The 12,985-nt window shown below is 43.7% G+C and overlaps 1 protein-coding gene across 6 annotated transcripts in view; it reads left to right on the forward strand.

Annotated features, from left to right (window-relative positions):
• KANK1 (KN motif and ankyrin repeat domains 1) overlaps nt 1-12,985 on the forward strand; it is a 131,849-nt gene that overhangs the window by 90,092 nt on the left and 28,772 nt on the right. The gene's annotated exons all lie outside the window — the stretch shown is intronic.

The following is a 12,985-nucleotide window of genomic DNA, read 5'->3' on the forward strand; positions in this document are numbered from 1 at the left end:
TTTTCCCTGGTTTATGTGGCACTTTTCCTTGCCTGAGCCTTTTGTATAGTCAGTATATTATTGTGGGTAGAAGTGCAGTATTTCTGGATTAGTAATTGTTTCTAGAAATCCATGGCGTTTGATTGCAAAAATCAACTGGGAAAGAGGTGCCTAAAACTGTAGCCTGTACAGTCTCTCTGGCAAAGGCGTGAGCTCCTTCCTGCACCCCCTGCTCAGCTGGGGAAGTGGGTTGGCAACTGAAGGATACAGGATGCCTTCCACGCTGGCAGGATCCGCCACCTGACCCTGAATGACTCAGTCTGCTTTTTTCAAATGCACCAGGGGACAGTTGCTAGGCTGACACCTCCACTTGAGTTCCCAACAGGCAGAAGGTCACTTTGCATCCTTGTCTGTGGCATAAGAAGCGCATACGTGTATTTCCAGATTTGAGAATGCATGTCTTTCTTTTACAGCCATGGATTTTTCCTTTCTCTTGTGTTCACGTTTAGTGTCATTCACTTTTCATCTCTGCAAAATAGGAGAACAAAGCTGACCTGTAAAGTCCTCCTGGAAGCCGCAAACTGAGTTGCTAGGTCACTTACTTCTAACACCTCAGTAGAAACAAGCAAGTATGCCTGACTATCCATACCAAAAAAAAAAAAAAAAAAAAGATTTCACCAAATTTGAAGGCTTGAATTGTCTATTCACTCCCTCAATAAGACTTCTTGCCATAAGCTTTTCCAAGGAGTCATAGTGGGAGATGAGTGGAGATCATGACTTACCTCTTGACACACAAAATACCAAGTAGTTGAAGTTTTTTCCATGTGAAGTTAAACCAGGTGGACACTTAACAATGATACGGGGCACATTTTTCCGTTGCATCCTCTCTCTAGGTTGGTGCTAACTAGTGAGGGACCTACCTATAGCCTGCAAAGTCTCTCATATGGAAGTTTTGAGTGTTATGTAGTCATTGGGTCACATTAATCATCCATAACTGTATCTCGAGGCACTTGACCAGTAGATCTCCTTACAGTACTAACACATCAACTGCAGTCTGACATTTTGAACCCAGTTATTGAATACCTCCCAGCTAGTCTGAAAATAAACATTTGACACTGTGACTTAAAAGCCATCCTGGACCACCCCTGGTTCAGGAAGTCTCTGGGTCACAGGTTTCTGGAAGCCTAGAGGAGAAATGTTGCTGTATGTTTGCTTTCTTATGCCTTTCCAGAGGCGTTTGCTAAGGAGGAGAAGGTGGGTAGGCCAGATCAGTCTCAGGTCTGACCTGAATGGCTAGCAGGTTTTAAGCCATTCTATGGAAACAGGCTGCCAAATGCTGAAAGGCTGTAAAGAAAAACAAAAACCAAACCCCACAGCAATGCCACCCTTCTCTCCCACAACAAAATCCACCAAAATAAAACAGAGAAGAACCCCAAATCCAACCTTCATCGAAATGCAACAGCCGTGTTTTTGGGGTAGGAACATAAGCCTGACAGTGGTGGGTCAGGCCAAGCTCTGCACCTCTCTGGACTGGATCGTTGCAGTCAGGCAGATTATTTCATTCTTTCCAAGCAGAGCCACTCCATGGAGGCCAGGAAATGGTCTGTTGGAGGTAAGTGTTTTAAAGAGCTGCATCCATCGCCTTTCACAGATTCATTGTGCCCTCTTTGCCTTTTGTTTTCAAAAGGCGTGTGAAATAACCTGCTCTGTAGATAAGAATTTACCAGCTGGATAGTTGCCCATACACCAAGTCTTACATTTGCTCTGCTACAGACCAAGTCAGGTTTTTTGGTCACTGGGGAGCTGTGCTCTGACCTCAGTTTTGTTTCTACTGTAAACAGTAGCTGAATGAGTTTATTTGGCACCATAATGGTCTCAAAGGCCATAATACACATGAATAAATACACATGTGCTCTTTGCCTTTAGATTTTACTGTGCCAACCCAGACATGTGCCTCCACATTTGACTTGCTGGAGAAGGGATGAAGTGCTGATACACATTATGGGTTATTGCTTGCACTTGCGGCAGGTCTTTCTCAGCCTGTGCTGAGTTGTCCGCGCTTTGAGGAGAGTCTGCTGAAGGTGCGTGACTTGATGCAAGGACTTGTTCAGATGTCAAGCCCCCAAAACCACAGAGTAATGATAAACAGATGGAACATGTGGAGACAGCTGCTAGAATTTGTTCTTCTATAAACAGGATATCATGCTTTTTTTTAGAAAAATGAAATCTTATAACATTAGAGATTTTTTTTTTTCTATGAGCAGAATCCTAACTCTTGAGAAGGATGTTTTTACCATACCTTCTACTCTCATACTTTATCCTGGATGTCAGAGTGTTTTTCACAGCAGAAAACTAGATGGGTATTTTCATGTTCTCCCCTTCCTGGTGTGAAGAACCTGCTGATGGAGCTAGAGATGCCCACCACCCATTGCTGCAGCACACTGCTTGTCCTCACCTGGCTGGTCACTTGCTCTGCAGGTTGAAAGACAGAGCTTGAAAGGCAGCAAGTGCAAAGCGGTGGCTGCAGGCTCTGGCAGTGTTTCAAAGGCTGAATTTTTGCTTTTGTTTCCCTGAACTGAAAATGTGTGTCAGGTTTCAGCTGCCTTAGAGTTTTCCTGTCTTCTAGGAGAAACTTCAAAGCATGGTTAGAAGCTGTTCCTAAAGTGTTGTTTATGGAGAGTTGTTTTTCTTTATGGATGGGGTGGTTAGAGCAGAGACCAAACCAAACCAAGTTCACTTAAAATTCAGTACCTTCGTGGTCCATAAATGCAACCAGTTGGGTACATCTGGAGACCTTCTTCAAACTTTTTTTGGGAGCTCGTGTTTTATAGCATATGCTTCAATGACTTGTAATTCAAGGAAATAAATGTAAATTTGCCTAGAGGGCAGGACCTAGTTTATAGTCCAAAAGCTGATGCCTGCAAGTATTAAATATTACTTTGGTAATAAATACCACTGAAGTATTAAATACCACTGAAGTCACTTGACATGTTAAGGAAATACTTTTATTGGAAGTCTGTGCCATTTTAGCTGAAGGCGCTGTGGAGGACTTGGACCTCTCTCCTGTCATTTCAGCACAAGATCCCACTTCTGTTTGAAGCACAACTCTTCCAATCTGCAGTGATACTGGAAATTATTTTAACAATTCATGTCTGTTTTTTTCTTTTTCTCTTTAACTGTTCTTGCGAATCGGGATGGAAGGCATGGTAATAAAACTATTTTCCTTTACTCCGGTGAAGTCTTAGGACCGTTTTCCTTGTTAAATTAGCCTCTCCCCTTGCCCATTTACTTTTGCAGTCCTCGTTGGGCTATACTACAGCAACTGTTACTGTAAGCAGAGGTGAAGAGAGATGGAGCTGAGGCCTTTGAGGGCCTCTTTATGATGCTGAGAAATGACCATTTTTGCATCTGGAATCCCAGTTATCTTTACTTGAGTGAATACTTGGTGTTATGTGGAAACAAGAAAACTGAATACAGAAAAAATCAAATATGTTTGTGCATCATTTTGAAAATGCTTGTACTAGCATGAGGGATGTCTCATGTATTTTGGCTGTTTCAGAAAAAAAGAAAACTGTGTCTGTAACTTTTAGTATAAAGTTTTTATTTTTATCCCTCAAATTATAAGTTGCATTTGAGAAGAGTAAACAAAACCAGACTGAATGTAAGACAGGCAGAATTGCAGGCACTGGTGGTTACAACAGAAGTAATTGTTCTGCCCAAATTATATCAATGAACCTTTCTGTGCTCTCAGTCCACACGTGGGAGTGAGAAATGAGGGGGGTGGGGGATGAAGGGCTTGGGGAGGAAGGGAGAGCAGCTGGAAGACAAGTCACCTGAACATGTAATTCCCTCTTGGGAATTAAATCTGTCTTCATTGGAGAAGAAAAAAGTTATCTTTTTAGGGTGCCATTTGGTACAGTTCCTTTTGTCCTGCTGCCCATTTAAGGAATTTTAACCCTTGAGGAGGCGTCGGCGTCGCGCAGCATCTGAAGCGCGGTGAAGGAAATCACTGGCGCTGCACTGGGCTGGCTGCCGGGCTGGGACTGTCTCAGGAAATTCCAAATGAGTATAAATAAATGCTCTGTAGCAACCTCTGGGCTCCCTGCCTGCTGATGTGTCAGGAATACGCACTCCCTTTAAGGCAAAGGAAAGCGTGCTTCAGACTTAATTTCCTGAAAAACTAAACGCAGCAACGTCCAAGGGTTTGCTTCTGGGTGGATTGGTGAGTGAGACCCTCGGACGGGGCGGGGGGAGAGGTGAGGTGCTCTGCTAGCGCTGCGGGCAAGCTGAGAAAAGGGATGGGGGCACCCCGGGGTGGCACAGCTGAAACCAGCCCTCCGCGTTCTTTTATAGGATTATTAAGTTGGGATGTTTTTTTTTCGGTTTTTAACAATGCCTGGTTAGCTCGGTCATCTCACAAATGCTGTGGTCTGATGGGAGTTTGCACTTGCCATTTCACACACCTCTGGTAGCCTCTTCGTTGTTGTTACATGCAGAATAGTCTGTTTCCTCCAACAAACCCAGGTTTTCTAGTGGCAGATCAGTGTTGTGAACATACGAGTGAAGGGAGCGCTGCACCTATTTACTGTAAGGCATCGTTTCAGCAGCAGAAAGGTAGCTGTTACCCTCCAAGTTGCTAATTGTGAATATTGTTCGTACACTTTCAGTTATAAGCCACTGTTTTTAGCTAGTTAGAATGCGCATAAAGAATTAATTCTAACAATAACTTTTCCGACGTTTTCTCTGATGATCGCTTTTTTAACTTGTTGGGAGAAAATCAATACATCGGTCTGAACTATTTTAGGCACAGAGAAAAACCTTTCAGTGTTTTTGGAAAATGCAAATCGCTTATGCTTTTGAAGTCTGGAAAGCAACACATGTTTTATCTCACAGAAGGAGTCAGTACTAGATTAATATAAAAAAGGGTAGGAGGGAACAATTCGCGGTATTTGAAATATCATACTGATTATGCAGCATAAACCATATTCCTTACAGAGTTAAGCATGTGACAAAATAATGTCCTTCAAGGACTCATAAATACAAATATTTGTAGAACCATTCTTGCAGAAGACAATTCTTCCATTTTTTCCACCCTGTGCACAGCTGTAAGACCAAACTGAAACTGTAAATCAGTTTTAATATTCCATGGCAGGTTTATATCCCAGGAGTCCAGGTTCTTTACTGATGGTTACTCTTGTTACAATAGCCCTATGTATCTGTTCTCCACTTCTCACCTCTTCAGGAATTTATAGGCACAGAAGGGTAATGACATCATAAATCTAAATATTTTGGTGTTGTGATTCAGTTGTTCTTGGCTGTAAAGCAAACAGCCACCTTTGCTTGGGCTTCAGCAGGCAACACTGATGCACAGTTGTGTTAAATGATGTTTTCAGGCAAACACCTGGCTTGCATCCATGGCTCCTATGGCCCCCAAAGGGGGTGGGGAAATTATTACGATGAGTGAGGAAGGAGGAGAAATATTTGGGGGTTTGCTCCTCTTCCACTTTGCCAGTCCTCCATCTGGGTTTTGTGAAGCCCATCCTGCTATGTAGGTGCAAGCCTTGGTCTTTGTAATTATTTTTTCCTCTGTCATTTTTGTTGTGACAATGAAGTGGTGTAAAGTAACGGGGGAAGACGTACTGTCGGAAGAGCGGGGCAGGTACACCACGTTTTCTAGGGTTGGCAAGGGAGGCAGGGGAGCTTCGGGTTTCTCCTGTGCAGCAGAGGGGACAGCAAGACAGTTCCAACACTGGAACTCAGCCTCGCGTTCATCGGCATTGCTGGCTGAAGCAGTTAGCCCAGATCTGTTGGGATGTATTTTCGGAAAGGAGCGCTATCGTTGTCAGAAACTGAGCTGCTCTCCTGCTCTCTCTGTCAACAGAGCACTTTGTATGTCTTTCTCCCAGGTTGTGAGGAGCTTGTGATTCCTATCTACTGTTTGCCGTAACTTACATTATTTTGCCAGGCCTGAGTTAGTCTGATTTGTAAAGTATCTTTAAATTGAATGCTCTTCATTTGCCACAATGTGCCTGCACCTAATAAGTGTGTGCACAGTAGAAACTGAATTAAATAAATGCTTCATGGAATGGTGAAGGGCAATTCTCAAGTAAACAAATACTGCAAGATGAAAAAAATGCACATGGTATCAGGTGCTTGGAAAAAATAAATTCATACTGGTTTGGACTTGCCTCGTTGGCATCTGGGTTTTATACGTAAATAAAGAGGACTGAGAAGACCCCCATTTCAAGCCCAAAAGTAAAGGATGGCTGTTGACACTTCATCGCTCTTCCCAGTGACACCTGAGAGAGCAGGAGGCTAACTTTACTATGAGAACATGAGTGTCTTTCAAGGGACAGCATTTTCTGTGGCTGAACCAACTAAGCCCCCCGCCACTAGTGCAGTGGTTTACTTTCAGTATCAGGAAAGCTCTTTCTTCCTCAGTTACAGGTTTTGACACGGTCCATTGGTTAAAGTGGCATTTGCGGTGGGTGATTTGGGAAATGCATCAGTGCAGTGCAACTAAGGCTGCCACTTGCTTCTGACTTGCTCGATGGTGGACCTGCTGGTGGTGTTCAGAGCCACAGTGCACCCACAGGCTTACTTGTGACTGCAATTTGCCCAAGTGGCCACTGTTTTTAGAGTAGTTTCTACCCAGTGGTGGCAGTGCTGTTGACAACAGCAGCAGCCCCCCACCATGGTTTCTGCTCTGCTCTTCCTTGTTGCTGGTGGGGCAGTTCACAGAATAAGCTAATGACTGTATCCCTTCCCACCCATGCCCTGCTTCCTGCCAGCTGTAGTTTGGTATCCCCTGGGACCTGTGAATCAGAAACTGGATGCAGGCAGAACAGACTAGCCTCTTAGTTTTGAGGTTCTGTGGCTAGCGACCTTGAGGTGGTGCACATACAAGATGTCCCACCACAGAACTGCCTGATCTAGAGCTATTCCCAGAAAGTGAGAGCAGTTGAAAAGGAGACTTATTATCAGCCTCAAATAAGAGAGCTGTCAAGAACATAAAGCAGATTTTGTGAATTTTGATAAGGGGCCATACTGCAGTCACTCTCAGGAGAGTTCGTTGTGGTTTTTTCCTCCCACTGGCCCCCAAAATAGATTTCTCATAAACAAGATTAATACTTTATTCAGGGTTAATTGATTTGCATGGCTTTCTTATAGCCTGTATTTTATATTTTAAATTAACTTATGTTTGAACTGCAATTTTTCAGTTCAGAGATTCTAGAAGTATAAGTTTTAGGCATTAAAAAGATTAGAGAGAGTTAGGAGGTATGTTTTTTGAAAGCAGCTCGCAAAAATAATTTTTAGTTGTGGTTAGATGATGTTCAGATATGAACTCTGTAGGTGATTCTTTTTTGCCATGTAAAAGAAAACGTTTAATGGTCTAAAAACAGAAATGTGACCTTGAAAGTCACCCTCCTGTCACCAAAAAGGCTGTTCACTATATATATGTACACACACACATACACACACACACACCTTTGGGTAGTAGGCTGGTGAGCATTCTGAGCATTTTCTATGTGATACCAAAATGCTCTGGCTTTCATAGCTATGACAGTAGTCAGCACATAGTTAGCAAACATGCGGCAAAGGGAGAAGAATGAGAAAAGCCATAGTCTTCTACAAAGTTAAGAAATGGTTCTGTGGTTTAGGAATTGACCCTTGAGGAGGAGGAGGTGACAGTGGGACACCCAGACTAGTGCATCCATCTCATCACCAGTACCACGGTGACAGCAGGCTCATTGTTTTTGCTATAATGCTAGCAATTAATTTTTTTATTAAGTTTTTAATGTAATGTTAATCCTAATATAATGCTAAGTAACTAAGATTTTTCACGTTCAGGGGAACATTAACTGCTTGAGAGACTGTTTTCACCGTGGGCTGATCAAGGTAATGGAAAAGCCCAGTTAAGTCAATGGAAAGATTTTTTGATGCTGTTAAACCTTTGCATTGTGGCTGTGACTATTTTGAGTTTTTATTTTATTGCTTTAATGGTCCTGCTTCTTCTAGAAAGAGCATGGTATTAAGACAGCAGATCCATTCTTTAAATGCCTTCTTTTACCAATGTCGTGTGGTAAATGTGGGTCACAGCCCAGCGCCCTAGTGTTTGCGTTCACAGTGCTACCAAAACACAGCAGACCTCTGAACCATCTTTCTTCAACATTGCTGCTGGTTATGTTCATTGATTTAAGGTGGTGTCCTTAATTCACTTCTGTGAAGCTTGCCACTACAAATATCTGAGCTGGAGCTTCTACATCTTGAAATAAAAACCTATTTATTACACAGCGTTGTAGCTTCAGCCTTTCTTTGTTTTTATTAGAGAGGTTGCTGTCCCCCATTTTTTTATTACAAACCCCAACCCAAAGTACTGAATATTTAGATGTCAGATTTAAAAGTCAGGTCAGGTCCCCAGCTGGAGCATTGACACATAAATTTTAAAAAGTAATCTAAAAGCCTTATAAAAATATTTTACCATTTTTCTGCTCCTCGTTTTTCTTTGAGATTAAATTTGCAGCAAACATTTTTCACTGGAGATTTATTTCTTTGGTAAAACACGCAGTAAATGGAATTGCTCTGTAACAGGAGAATCCTCCACACCTGTAACTGTGGCATTGGTAGCAGGATCAATCATCCCTCTCTGGCTGGGGCATTTTGGTTTGGACGGTAGTATCCCATGCCCCACAGCCTTAACTCCCGTTTGCTCCAGGCATAGCTGTAGCCGGGTAATAGCAAAACGGATTACCTTTCTTACAAGGCAGTATTTATTGGTTGTTTTTCCATAGCGGAAAAAGAGGGGAAGGCGTTATCAGCCAGTCTACACTATCGTACAGCGTGCTGGGCAGCTGTGCCATTGCTTGTACAAGCTGAGCTGGGCCATGCAGGCGCTCCAGCCCGGCACTGCAGGCAGGGTGGCTGAGGCCAGCACCGGGTATTGTCAGGGGCAGCTTCATGGCTCGGTTCTGCTGCCACAGCTCTCCTCCTGGTGGGAGATGAGCAACCAAATGAGGCCACCTGCGCTCCACACCTGCGGCGTACGTCGCGCTAGCGCTGTGTGCTTTCACTGCAAAGGGAGAAGTACGACACGTGATGCTCCTGCTGCGTCTGGCAAAGTACAGAAACAACCCTTCCCCTCTCAGTTCTCAGAATAAAATAAAAATCTGATAGGTTGATTGGTGTTTGGGCTTTTTCCCCCCCAGCTTTGAAAATACTGAAGAGCTACGCTGAATTGTTGGAGAGCTAGTAATTTCATGGCATCTTCTGTATGTTGCTAACCAAAAGAAAGCTGATCAAATGATTGTGTTGCAAGGCCTGAGGTCTATTTTCCAAGTGGTTTTGTTGTTGTTTTGTTTTTATTTACATTCAAATCCTAACACTTGAGAGAGAGAATGAAGGAAAAATTGTGAATTACTCCATTCTGCTTTTTCTTTTTAAACAAGTGCTCAGCCTCATGTGTTTTGGTTCTTTTCAGAACATGAGGCTGATACTCATTTCTGAAGAACAGAAAGAGAAAAGAACAAAGGCAGTATTGGGGGTGGGAGAAGGGGAAAAGCATCAATTTCTTCTCGGTTGCAGTAAAGAATCAGAAAGAACTCTTTTTTCTATCCCCTCTTCTGCTGCCCCAGATAACCTTTCAAACTGAAGTTGAGCATATAAAAATACTGATTCAACTCAATTTATGCCAGCTATTGCCTCTGTGTTTTTCCTCTGCAGCATTCTTTATAAATTGTCTTATGCCATAACTCTGGAAGGAGACTCTGTCATTCACAACATTATTTCAATAGAAAAGACTTCTTTAATAGCAGTCAGATCCAAGATAAAAATGCCTTAGAGCAGATATCATAACCAGATGGGGAGAGAAGGCTTTAGATGTGGTGTCTGTATTTTTCAAGGCACCTTAGACTTTTAGCTTCAGAAATACATCTTCAGTTGCTTCTCTTTGCTCTTCCCAGACCCTCCAAGGTGGCTCTACAGTAAAGTTTTCCTGGTTTGCAGAACCAAAACTCTGTGCATGCCCACATTTTCACTGCTTTTCTCTCCCTCAGAAGTCTTGAAGCGCATCAACTAAATGTCCTATTTTTTTCCAGTTCTCCTGGTCTGGGAGCAGACATGATTAGTGTGGACTTGGGTAGGGCTGACTCAATATTTTAATATACTGATGTTCTTGTGTAGTGCATTGGATAGGATATAATTTAATAGAAGTTGGCAAGACTGGAATGTTTGGACAGAGACAGTCTCAGCAGTACAGGAGGGGAGAATTGAAGAGTGCATTTTTAAAATGCTGCTTGTGTCCTGCCCGTGGTTATCCTGCAACAGGGAGAGGGAAATTAAGTTTTTTGCATACTTCTGGAGAAATGCATTAATAATGACAGTACCACAACGAGGCCTTTGTGCTTCACAGAGTGTTTTACTTCATGGGTACTGGCCTAAAAGCATGATGTGTGTTGCATTTAAAGACATTTCAGAAGAAAACAGGAGTGTCTGCAGTGTTTTCACAGACAAAAGTGTCTTATGTTTGTGAGTCTGCACATACTGTTTCAGTGTAACACAACAACGTGATTAAACTTTGCCTGATCTACTGTAGAGACTGGGGAATACTTCTGATTTTAGCAGTGCCCATGATCAGCTGGCCAAGGACGAGACAAGACGTCTAACAAGAGTGTTTGTACTGCCCAGTATTTGCTGCAATACTTCTATGTGTGTTGGGGCAGATGGGGTAGGAATCTCTTGCTCACTTGAGGTCTCTGACCATGAAGGCTTGCCTTTCTGGCTGAAGGGCAAATAGATACAGCTTCCTCTGAGATTTATCTGAGGTGCCTGCTTGTGTAGCACTTGGTACTCGCCCACCAAAGCTAGGGAGTAAGGGCATCCGTGGTTCATCCAGGACTAAAGGCTGAAAGGAAGAAGGGCTGCACTCTTATCAGGTGTTTATTCATTCCCTTTTTAGTAGATTTTTTTTTCTTTTGGAACCAACAAAACCATTTTTATTGCTTGAAAACTGCCATCCATTTTGCTTAGTTCCATGCTTAACAGGCACACCCATTTTGGCCCTTTCTCCAAGACAGCAAAATGCACAAAGGCTTGGCGCAGCTCCTGCATCAGTGTTGTGTTGTTGGTAGATTGCATGCCTGATCCTTGTTTGTTTCAATGTATCAAGAAACATCTCCAGAGATCAACTCATAATACTGGGATTGTGTTGGTGGAGTGCTTCACAGCATTGTTTTAAGGAGAAGTAATGGGCAGTCAGCTCTGCACACAGTCTCATGCTTTTGGAATGGCAGGTAGGAACCATGTCCTGGTAGTACTGCCAGCTTAAGCTGAGGACCAAAGGGATGTTGTTGTGAAGACACCGAGCTGTGTGCCAGTGTGTGGAGAGGTTTAGTGAGGGATTCAGGGTCAGCATGATTTTTTTTTATTATTATTTACTTTTGACAGGTTTCTGTTGAGCAATCTTAATACCATTCCATGAAGAAGAAAAAATATATCTGAGATTCCAGTTTGGCTCTCATGACTTAACATGAGATTTGCATGTCTTTTTAGAGGTTTTATGAATATTTTTCCAAAGATGCATTAATTTGTAAGTCCTGGGACTTCCAAAGAGTCTGTTCCTCCCTCCCCCATCCAACGCTTAGGCATTGTGCTCAAAGACAGCTTAGAGGAGCTGCCTGACTTCACTGGTATAGTGATGGGAGAATTGGAGATGTTGCTGGGTAGGAAGACAAGGACCGAGACAGGCAGAGGAAAGGAACTGGGAAAATGAGAGAACAGCTAAAATTGATGGAGCTTGAATTTACATGGGCTGAGTTAAATGACTAGAACCAAGCCTGGGATGAGGGGCAAGAGTATAACCAGATTTTGGGTTTGAATTGGTGGAGCAAGCAAAGGGATGTAAGTAGAGAAAATGGGTGAGAAATCCAAAGTGTGGGAAGAAGGCAGAAAGAAACCAGAAGATTACAGGGGATGAGGACCAGTGTGAGAGCAGGGACAAACCTAGGGTGCAGGTGGGAAAGAAGGGTGACCAGCCTAGGGCAAGGAGCTGTAGGATATGGAAAGGAGAGTTGTCCGTCAGTGGGGAACGGAGCAGGATGAGAATCTGGGAACAGAACGCTAAATTTGGGGAGGAAGAGAAGTAATTTGGAGAGTATGCTCTATCTTATTCCCTCCCTGTCAGTGGGAGTCCTGGAGACTTTTTCCCTGCCTGACATTGAGGCAGTCCTGCTGGAAGGAGCTGTGTATGCTTATGTGCTTAAAGTATCTGCGTATGCATGTATTTTTGCTTCCACTGTGGTATTTAGATGGCTATTTTGGGTGCATCTATAAGTAAATACCACAGCATGCTGAGACTGGTCTTTCAGCAGAAACGTGGTCTGGGGGGGGGGGGAGTTGTTTGTGTCTGCTGAACAGTCTGTCCACGCTGCAGGACGGAGATACCAATGTGCTCAGGTCAGCCCCACTTCTGTTGCTCTCACATGTGCCTGCCTCTGTCTGTGTCTCCATCCTATTCTTACCCCGTGCCGGGGAAGGTAGGTTTTCCCCGAGCAGCAGCATCCTCCTGTCTACTCTTGGGGTGTCCTGTGGTAGCCAAGTGTGTAAAGACTCACCACGAAAGCAGTTATACTGTCTGTAGACAAAGTTTTTCTTAAGCATGCCAAGGAAACTGGAAAAACAGGAGCTTTTTTTTTTTCCCCTTCTCCTAAACCTTTTCAGTACATTAAGTCACTTCCTGTAGTTGCAGTAAGTCGAGTGTTACTTAATTTTTTTTCCTCCCCCCTCCGAGGTTTATAGTCCTTTAAAAGGACGCGGCTTCCAAAGTTCGCCTTTTAAAAACGAAACAGCTAAATTCGCTTCCAGCCACGGTACCAGCCCGCTGCGCCCCGCGTTCGGGGCGGGGGTGGGCTGGGGGGGGCGCGGCGGGGGCGGACCGCGCACCTCGGGTGGGTGCGTGGGTGAGTGGGTGGGCTGCCGGCCGCGGGAGCGGGCAGGGCAGCGCCCGCAGCCC

The sequence above is a fragment of the Grus americana genome, chromosome Z (genome assembly GCF_028858705.1).
Source record: "Grus americana isolate bGruAme1 chromosome Z, bGruAme1.mat, whole genome shotgun sequence".
In the NCBI taxonomy this organism is placed as follows: Eukaryota; Metazoa; Chordata; class Aves; order Gruiformes; family Gruidae; genus Grus; species Grus americana.